At 39.8% G+C, this 10,362-nt stretch overlaps 1 pseudogene; it reads right to left on the minus strand.

Moving 5' to 3' along the window:
- Positions 1-6,862: 6,862 nt before the first annotated feature.
- Positions 6,863-7,504, minus strand: LOC133734775 (calcium-binding protein PBP1-like; annotated as a pseudogene).
- Positions 7,505-10,362: the final 2,858 nt, after the last annotated feature.

Raw genomic sequence — 10,362 nt, forward strand, 5'->3', positions numbered from 1 at the left:
TGGTTTTTAGTTTTGATTGAGTTTTGATGGATGAGTGTTTTGATTGTTTCGGCCGTCGTCGGAGTTCACTGTGCTTGGCGATCAGTCTGTCACTGTGCTTCAAATTCTTTGGCCCCCTCTCCGATTGCTGCAAAAGCTTTAGCTCTGCAAATGGTCTGTTCTCTCTTTGCAAAGCTTCCCACAGCTTCATCTATCATATATATATATATAAGCCAACGAGGAGAAACGGGTTTGAGAGGATGAGATGCAGCTTTGAGTTGGTTGGAGAAGAAGGGTAATATGGGAAACAAATATAAGAGGACATGAGAAAATATTAAAAAATTAAGAAGGGTGTGCAGAATGTAAAGTGGGGTGTGCAAATTTCACTCCTTTTTTTTGAGTGCTTGTATTGAGGGTCCGTAACAATTTTACAAACCTGGGATTCGAATGGTAAACTTGTCGCCGCGGTGGTTGACGTCGAAGTGGAGACAGATTCTTGGAGAGGCAGCGACGGTGCTCTTCTCACCAAAGAGACTTTAGGAGAGCCGAAGACGGCGGGGTAGTGGACGGGGTCAATCAAACCGGCTTGGATCAAAACAATCTGATCTCGCCTTCCGCATCTACAAAGATGGTAGAAGTTCTAGATCGGCGGCAAGGTGGCCGAGCTTTGGTTGCCCCGTTTGGGGGGAGTCATTTATCACAATTGTAATTTGTTTAAAATGATGAGGATAAATTGGTAAAATTACAGGCTTGTTTGGGTTTAAACACTGCTGGGAGCATTGTTTTCTAGTTTTGTCCTTTGGACCAGGGACCTTTGGAAAGATATGTCCATTTTTTTATTTTTATAGGAGAATTTCGCCAATGATGGTAAATGTTCATCCATTATATATATATATATATATATTTTATAGGAGGCTATTGCGGCTGAATAATTCGTTGAAAAAAGGCGGCAATTTCTATAATTTTATGGGTCACTTATTCCGACATAATATTTATCGACAAATATGTATCCATTGTATCAAGGAATAGAAGGTTAATCATGAGACTGTAAACTTTCATTAAAGTTGTTCATATGTTTGATGCAATCAAATAAATAAACGATTTTTGTTTACATTGATTTTTTTTTTTTTGCAGAGATGATCTTTAGAGGGTGACTTAACTTTCAAATGGTTAAATCATGAATTTATTTTGTTGAATGTATGCAAATAAGAAAGATTTTGGAAACACCATGTTTGGAAGTAAGTATTTCCAACAACCTATTTCTACTAGGGGTGGCTCAAATTGCCGAACCTGCATCAACCGAACGGAAACCAGCCGAACAAGTGGTGTCGGCGCCGACAAAGACGGTAGCCGGTGGATCGGTACCGGTAGTGCCGTACCGAAGTGAGATTGTCGGCTCGGCAGTGGCACAGCATGTTTCATAAGTTCGGTATTACCGAACCGACCGACATGGTTTAATTCCAAAAAATTCCCACCCCTTTGCGCGTGCCAAGCAGCCGAACCTGCCGCAAACCAGCCGAACCTGCCGCAAACGACTTCCTCTCTCTCCCTCACTCTCTTATTCGATCTTCCTTCTTCTTCTTCTTCTTCCAGAAACGACTCTCTCTCTCTCTTCATTTCTGACTTCTATTCTTCTGCCATTCTATCTTAGATTCTTTCTCTAATTAACTACAAGGAGTACAAGTTGCAAATCTCCCAAACCTCATGGTGGAATCCAGCTCCTCTTCTCCTCTGTCTCACTCTCTCTCATGCATCTCCTCCACCCACTGCCCCCCCCCCCCCCCCACCCTCTTCTCCGCCTCCCCCTCTCTCTCATATCCCAGCTCCTCTTCTCTGCCTCCCTCTCTCATCTCCAAATTGTTTTGGTCTACTGGAGGACAGAGAAACTAGATCTGTTTTCTCTCTCCTCCGACACCCACTTCCGGTCATCACCGTGACTAACCTCCACCATCACGGACCTCACCGACCTCCGACGATTGGTGTGCCAAAATACCAACCGATACCGACTGTTTACCTCGGTAAACCGAGGTTTCGGTAACCGAACTTCCGGCACGGTACTGGTTTCAATTCTGACAAAACCGAAGATCTTCGGTCGGTATTCGGCTGACCTCAAAAATGTCGGCAACCGTGCCGCAGCAAACCCTAATTTCTACATAAGGAAAAGGATACGATAGTAAATAGAATATATCATATTAGAAGGAAACAAATGCATTACCTCCCATAAATAAATAAATAAATAAAAGAGAGGAGAAGCTTCTTCAAACAAGAGACTTTATTATGCAAGCTATGAGGTGGATCATTGGTAATGGTAAAATTATCAATTTCAGGTCTTTCAATTGAGCTTTCTCTTTCCCTCTTTATGATTTTCTTACTGATGCACAGAAAATGTTGATTAGCTGGATGATACTATGGAGGATGTTCTACATAATAAAACTTGGAACACAAGAAAATTTCTTGACTATTTTAATAAAAGTACTGTGGACCAAGAATTCCTATTCCTCTTACTAATCAAGAGGATGAATTTGTTTAGGGACAGACCTCTAATGGCAAGTTTTCTATTAAATCCGCAACTTGGTTGCAATATGGTTATCTAAACAAACATGATTAGATTGAACTTATTAAGAAGATGAGAAAACTTAACATTATTCTACCAAAAATTAAAATTTTCAGTTGGCTTCTTCTTTGGGGAAGGTTTAAGACAAGAGATATACTCTCTAGATTTAGAGTTCTAAATGATACTCTTGCCTTCTTTGTAACTGTGATAATTTTATTGTAGATCATATATTTGGAGCTTGTCATTTTACTAAAAATGTTTGGAGAATAGCCAATTTTGACCATTATATTGGAATGCTAGTTACTTGTATGTATTCCAAGATTTGTTTCTAAAACAGGCTTAATTGTGATAGCAATACTTTTGCTAGAATTCGTACACTCTGTTGGTAGATTTGGAAGCAAGAAATGAAGTCATTTTCAGGAAAGTAAAGTTAATCCATCTTTAACAATACATAAAGTAAACCCAAGATTAGAAACAAAAAGTCGTGCCGCTCGAGTTTTCTTTGAGAGTTTTGTCTCCGTCCAATGGCACGTCCTTGGGACGTGGTTGTCGGACGGGAAGGTCAGGTCTGGTGTTTGGGAGGATGAGGGGTGAAATTTCCATGGCTTTTGGTAAGGGTTGGGTGGATTTGGTGGTGGTAGAGACCGAGATCGATCTGATGTCGGAGCAGGTAGATTTGGTGATTGCTGATGGCGAGCTGTTTGATCAGATGATGGGGTTGTGGGATCGAGCTTCACTATGGTTGATGAAGAAGCAAGCCAGGGGGATTGGATCGCGGTTGAGGCGACCAGTTTAGGCGGCGATCCATGTACGAGCTCTAGACAAAACAATTTGGACGGGCGACAACCGTGACGAGCGGAGCATTAATGGTGGTGCCAGCGGGTTAGACTGAAGCTGGTGGAGTGTCGATGATGCCAGTGATGCAGCGGTGGTGGGGTGGTGATGATGGCTGGGGTACTGAGACAAGTGTTGTTATGGCTAGCTCGGGTCTTGTTCCACTCTCCCCTACAATTGAAGAGGTGGGGGGTTAGAGATGGGGTTGTTTCAATCGATGGGCTTGCAGGAGCAAACCGCGATTTGTTTGAAGCAATCGCATGAGCTTGTTGTGATCGGTGGATCGGCAAGTGTTGTTCGCGATCGAAGTGGTGCAATTCAGATCAATGGTGTTAGGGGTTGGAGGTGGCAGTTAATCGTCGAGGTTTTCCGACTAAGTGTGGTATGGTACAAATGGGTAGATTGTGGTTGCCGAGCTATGAAGGTCTTATCTTCGTTATCAGTTGCTTTTGGTTTGAGGCTTTTAGTTATTTGTAGTTTTTGGATCTATATTCAGATCTCAAATAAGTCCTTATTCTTTCGAGTTAGGGTTGCGGTCATGGATTCTGACGAGTGGCTAGAGTTGGGTAGCTGGTTTGTTGTTAATAGAACCTAGTCTTCTGCCGGCTTAAGGTTGTGCATCTCATTATCAGCCTGTGTTGAAGTTTCCGAGAGATCCTGGGATGGCCCACCCAATAGTTATCTATTGTGGTCATATCCTGTCCCAGTTATTGCTACCTAGTTTGGTCAATTTAGCTCGATTAGCTGTCCAGTTTAGCCTTCGTCGTGTGATTCATTGACATGTCAGTCTCTCCTCTTTAGAGTGAGTATGCATAGTGTTAGTCAATTGTTGCTTGTCCTTGGTTGTAATCCCTTGATGGGTGCTGTGATTGCGATCAATTTGTAATTGCAATTTATTGAAATGAAATTTTTGCTTAATTAAAAAAAAAAAAAAGTTAATCCATCTTTTGTGGTTGTAGTAGCTACTGCATAAGTTTGAGAAACAATTGCAGGAAAGCAGGGAGTTTCTAATCCAAAACATCCAACCACTACTATGTGGCGACCTCCCCCTGTTAACACTTACAAGTTCAACTTCGATGGATCAAGGTCTAATAATTCAGCAGCAATGGGTTTTGTAATCTGAGACTGTAATGGTAAACTCTTAGTTGTTGCTTCTAAAAGAATTGGAGTGACTTCTATTTTGATTGCTGAAGCTCTAGCACTTCGTGATAGCCTAATAATTGCACATTGTAATGGCTATCAGAGGATACATGTGGAGGGAGACTCTAAATTATTCATTGACTGAGTCGATGGAATAAATTCACCACCTTAGAGATTATTGAAAACTGTCCGAGATATCTAGCACTTAGCTAGTTCGTCTGACTCAATTTCTTTCAAACATATCCTAAGATGGGCAAATTCTTTTGTGGACGCACTTGCAAATTTAGGTCACAAACTTGTAGACCAATTCTATTCTTGTAAAGGCTTCTAGAGCTATTATATTTGACAATGTAAACTCTGGTTGCACAAAAGACTTCCATATCTAATCGGGTTAACTACAAACTACCCTCGGAAGAGACTAAAACTTAATCTGACATAAAGGGGCCCTCATCTGACCACATTAAAACTTAATTAACAGAGGTATGAAAACACTAACGGAATCAAAATTGAGGTACCGTATGAAAACGTAAAAATACTTCAATATGCAAATGAAAATGACTCTATAATACGGGGGTCCTTTGTAACTAATCCTATCTAATATATATATATATATATATATATATATATATATATCCAGAGTGACGTCTCACTCTAAAATTAACGTGTGAGGTTGGAGTTTAGGGTCACTTTTCGGTCTCATATCCACATCTCGACCGTTCAGTTTTTAGGTACTAATGTATAGATCATCTCTGCAAAATTTCAGCCAAATTGATGGTCGTTAAGGCATTGATAATTGCCTTAAAGCTAGTACGGTTCAGGGTGGACAGATTCAGTTCGTCCATTGGTTTAAGTGAGTTAGATACCTTAAAGATCAATCAATTTGGCTGAAACTTTGCTAAGATGATCTGTACATTAAGTACTTAAAAACTGAACGGTCGAGATGTGGATATGAGACCGAAAAAGTGACTCTAAACTCTAACCTCGCACTTTAATTTCAGAGCGAGGCCTCGTTCTGAATAGAAATATATATATATCAGTCCGGCTACGGTGCGGACGGTACGGATTTCCCGTTTTGCCCCACTTTCCGATCACATTTTCACATCTTAACCGTTCAATTTTTAAGTCCTAATGTATAGATTACCTCTGCAAAATTTCAGCCAATTTGGTGATCGTTAAGGGAATCCAAAAACTGCAATTTACCATTATAAATACGAACGGTTCCGGTTCGACAGATTCGGTCCGTTCGTGTAAATTGCAGTTTTGGATACCTTAACGATCATCAAATTGGCTGAAATTTTGCAGAGGTGATCTATACATTAGGACCTAAAAACTGAACGATTAAGATGTAAAAATGTGGTCGGAAAGTGGTCGAAAACTGGAAATCCGTACCGAAAATTCGGTACGGACGTCCGCACCTGAGAAAAATCCTATATATATATATAAATATATATATACGGAGGCGTTCCAAAGAGGGACGTCCGCACTTTCCGTTAAAGTGCGGACGGCGCGCTGCTGCAGCTCGGCTAGGGGCGCGACGGAGCGGCGGGGGCTTGCCTGATGGAGGTCAGGAGTCGGACGGACCGGTCTGCGGTCGGTGGAGTCGCCCGGCGACGTGGTTCCCAGGGCTGCCCAGAAACCTGTTTGTTGCAGGTGAGGTCGCTGCCCAGAAACCTGCAGCAACGACCTCCTCCGACCTCGATGGCTGCCCAGAAGTTGTCTGGGATGCTTCCGGCCTCCGTCCGGCAAGCCCACGCAGCCTCGCCATCGCCTGAAAGCTGCTGCAGCAGCGCCGTCCGCACTTTAGCTAAAGTGCGGACGTCCTCTTTGGAACCCGCCTGTATATATATATATATATATATATATATATATATATATATATATATATATATATAAAATAAAAAATCATGGTTAATCTTGAGGGCTCGAGGCTACTTAAAAGAGTGATACGGTCATACACATGCCCCGGAAGATTAGACCAAGTCTACCATCTTCCACGGTAAGAATATTCGTCCACAAACAAAGATGCTATATATCTTTCATCGAAAGTCTACCTTTTAAGTTTGTTTCTTTTGGTCTGGACTCTGGAGTCTACATTTTAAGTTAAAAATTATAGTATGGCAGAGAATTTTAGGCTTTCCAGGAGAATGATTTGATTAAAAAAGAAAGTAAGAAACAGACTTTCTGCGAAGCTCCAGATTCAGTGCTCTGCTTCATTTGATCATTTCTATTCACTGAAAAATGAATCAACTGCATTTTGGAGTTTTGATAAAAAAAAGTAATTGCAATCCCAGAATCAATTTCCTTTAAACGAGAGTCCAAGGCAATAATAGATCAAACAAGAAACACAGGATGATCTGAAACAATGAGTCAAATGTCAATTTCATTTCTGTATATTTTTTCCTTCCTTAATCCAATAACAACAACAATAATCACCGGAAAAAGAAATCAAGAAAAACCCCAGAAACATTGAATTAATCCTGAAGAAATCTCCATCAGCAATGCTTAAACTCGTATTGAAGAGCATCGTCCAGCCAGAGCCGAGACTCCTCCATAAGCTCGGGACTCATTCTAAACATCAACACGCAAAACTCCATCTGATTTAGCGCCCCATCGCCGTCGAAATCGCCTTCCTGCAACATAGACCGTAGATCGTCGTCGCCCAGGTCCTGCAAGCCCAGCAGGGCCGAGTTCCTCTTGAGGCTCTCGAAGGTGATGACCCCTTTGGCGGGATCCATCAGAAGATTGAACCCATTACAGAGCTCGCCGATCAAACCGTCCCCGCCGAGCTTGTCGGCCATGGTGGGCAGCAAGTCTTGGAAATTTGCTTGTGCGTTTTGCTGAGGAGAAGCCATTGATGATTTGGGAGATGACAGAGAGAGAAAGAGAGAATTAGGGTATGTTTGTTGGGGAGAGAGATATATGGGAGATGGGTATATAAAGGAAGAGATGGGGGTGATGAGTTTTCCAAGAAAGAGTGGCCATGGAAGACAACTAAGGTACAGATAGTCGGTCGCTCACTCGGTTTGGTTTTTTGGTGAAGCTGCCTTTGGGGTTCTGGGAAGGTCGTGGAGGGGTATAATGGTCCGGCTAGGTGGAGAATGTGGTCAAGAGAAAGGTGCTGAAGGGGTGAATGTGTCATTTTGGAGGAAGGTGTCTTTTTTTTTTCTTTCCTTTCTTGGAGTAATATAGATGGGAAAGCTGAAGGAAAAAACTTCGCTAACCAGCCCTGGTCAGCAAGGGTTGCCCATGATTCTCTAGTAACAAATCAGGACTTTACACATAGGACACATTTTGTCTCTTCCTCTACCAAAAAATTCTCTATTACTTTTATGCTTTACTTACAGTGAAATGAAAATTGACGAAGCGTAGTGGGTCCATATTTCTGAATTTGTTTATTTATTATATATTACGACTATAAATCTATCATCTATACTCAAAGGTAAACAGTTAATTTTAACTATTCATAATTCCGATCATTTCCAGATTATATTTAGTTGCTATTTGCTAAAGAACTAGCGAAGAATTAGCAGAAGAAAGAGAGAAGTTGAGAAAATTAAGAGATTTTAGATCCAGGCTTAGAAGAGAAACTCCCGACTACTGGGATATTATCTTTATAGTCCAGAAAAGAATTTACAAAGTTGAGAAAAATATTCGAGATATCAAATATACTCTTAAAGAGGAACAAAAACCTCTTGATTATTTGAGCATCGGTTAGATCCGCAAATCACTGGTATCAGAACTTGCTGAAAAAGCTCAAAAGGGAATCCCCAATAGGGACAATGTCTGAATTAATATTAGAGAAGTTGAATTCTCTATTAAAATCTTCTGATGAGAAACATCAGAATCTGATAAAAGAATTATCTAGATGTCAAGATCATCTAGAAAAAGTACCAGATATAATCTCCCAATTAGAAAAATTGGAATACAAACTAGATTATATCAAAGAACTTCCTAAAAGGGAAGAAGAACAACTAACAAGTGTTTGCAGAAAAATCAGCGAACAGCAAGAAATGCTGGATTCTATGAAAAATTTACTGAAGGATAAGAAAAAGCATCCAGTCAAATCCAAGAAATCTAATGGATTTTAACCATTAGAAAAACCTGAGAAGAATCCTACCCCAAACATGATTTTCCTGGAACCCTCTACTAGTCTGACTAGTATTAAATATGAAAAACCAAAACACTTGGTAGCAAGAGATGTCAAGATGATGAGCATCTTTGGAAAAAAGAAAAGAGTACAACTCCTAAATGCAGAAGAATTTGAATATAATGAAATAGAACAGGAGGTGAAAAACTCTGCAATGTTGTAAATATTATATATATGTGGCTGTCCACTGTAAATACTCATTAGTTATATCCTTATGATGTAAACACTACTCCTATATAAAGGGGTCTAATGAGAATGAAACATACACTTCTACCTCCTCCCATATTCTCTTTCTCTCTCTTATTCTCTAGTTTATAACACGTTATCAGCACACATTTGCTCTTATTTTGTCTTCTTCTTCTTTGAACTCTATGATGATCCGCAAGTCTTATGGTGCAACATAGTTACCTATGACCAAGGCTAATGATCTATGAGTTTTTCTCTCATTCTCAAAGAATTGCTTCATATATAATATAGATATCTCATATTATCGTATAACAGATATATGTGTTTCATGTTTATCATTTTTTGTTCCTATTATATATGAACATCAATTATTTTTATGCGATCATGTAATTTTTAGATATTTGATATATAATTGTTGAAAGTTTATATTTCATATACGACATTGAGAACTACATGTTCTAATAGTCAAGACTCGAGTCCGCTAACCGAGTAGTCTTAGACCTATGGCTCTACAGACATCACACGAATGTTTTTCTTGTGTTTTCCTTATGGGATCCATTGTTCATATTTATGAACATTTCGAAACCTCTGTTTCCTATATGAATTTTCTATCATTGTTCATAGAACATATAGTTCTAATACTTATGGATCCTGATATATCTCATCTTTTCTCTTTGTAGAAAGATGACGCATCTGACAAAGTTGGACTTTGATCCTCTTGAAATTTCTCGCAATAACTATTTGAGCTGAGTTCTAGATGCTAAAATTCACCTTATGGCTAACAACCTTGGAGATGCCGTCAAAATTGACAATAAGTCATGAGTGCAAAATTGCGCTAAGGTTATGATTTTCTTGCATCATCATCTTGACAAGAGCTCAAAAGATGAGTACCTTACGGTGAAAAACCCGCTTGAGCTTTGGCAAACATTGGCTATTAGTGAAGATAACAAGCTCAATGTCTCTGATTTTTTTTGTAGACAATGGAAAACATATTGATGACATGATCAGCGCCAATGTTCTTGACATCAGTTAATTTTAAGCCTATGTCTAGGCGTTTTTTTTGTCTCTATTTATTTATTTAGTCATTTTAAGCCTATATTTTGGCACCGATTAAACGTAATTACGTTTCCTTATCTTTATCTGTTTAATCACATTTATTACGTTTAAATTACCTTTATTACAATTCTTACATAATTGAATTTGTCATGAGTATTTGTTGCAAGAGTTACAATTATCATGATATTACCATTATCTAACCACCATAGGTGGTCGAGTTGGTAAGAGCCTCCAGGTGTGGAACCCCCACACTCGGGTTCGAATCCCGCCGACGCTTATTGGAGTTAAATCCCAATATATTCTTGGTGGCCAGGGGGGAGGAAGCGTTCTGACATGATCCCCCGGCACAGATTAGTCTCTGGGCCTAGGAAGCCTTTGAGGAACCGTGTGATCTCGATCAAAAAAAAAAAAATGATATTACCATTATCTGGTAGTTATTGTTATTAATAACTCATTTTATTAACAT

This window comes from Rosa rugosa, chromosome 2 (assembly GCF_958449725.1).
Source record: "Rosa rugosa chromosome 2, drRosRugo1.1, whole genome shotgun sequence".
NCBI classification, from domain to species: Eukaryota; Viridiplantae; Streptophyta; class Magnoliopsida; order Rosales; family Rosaceae; genus Rosa; species Rosa rugosa.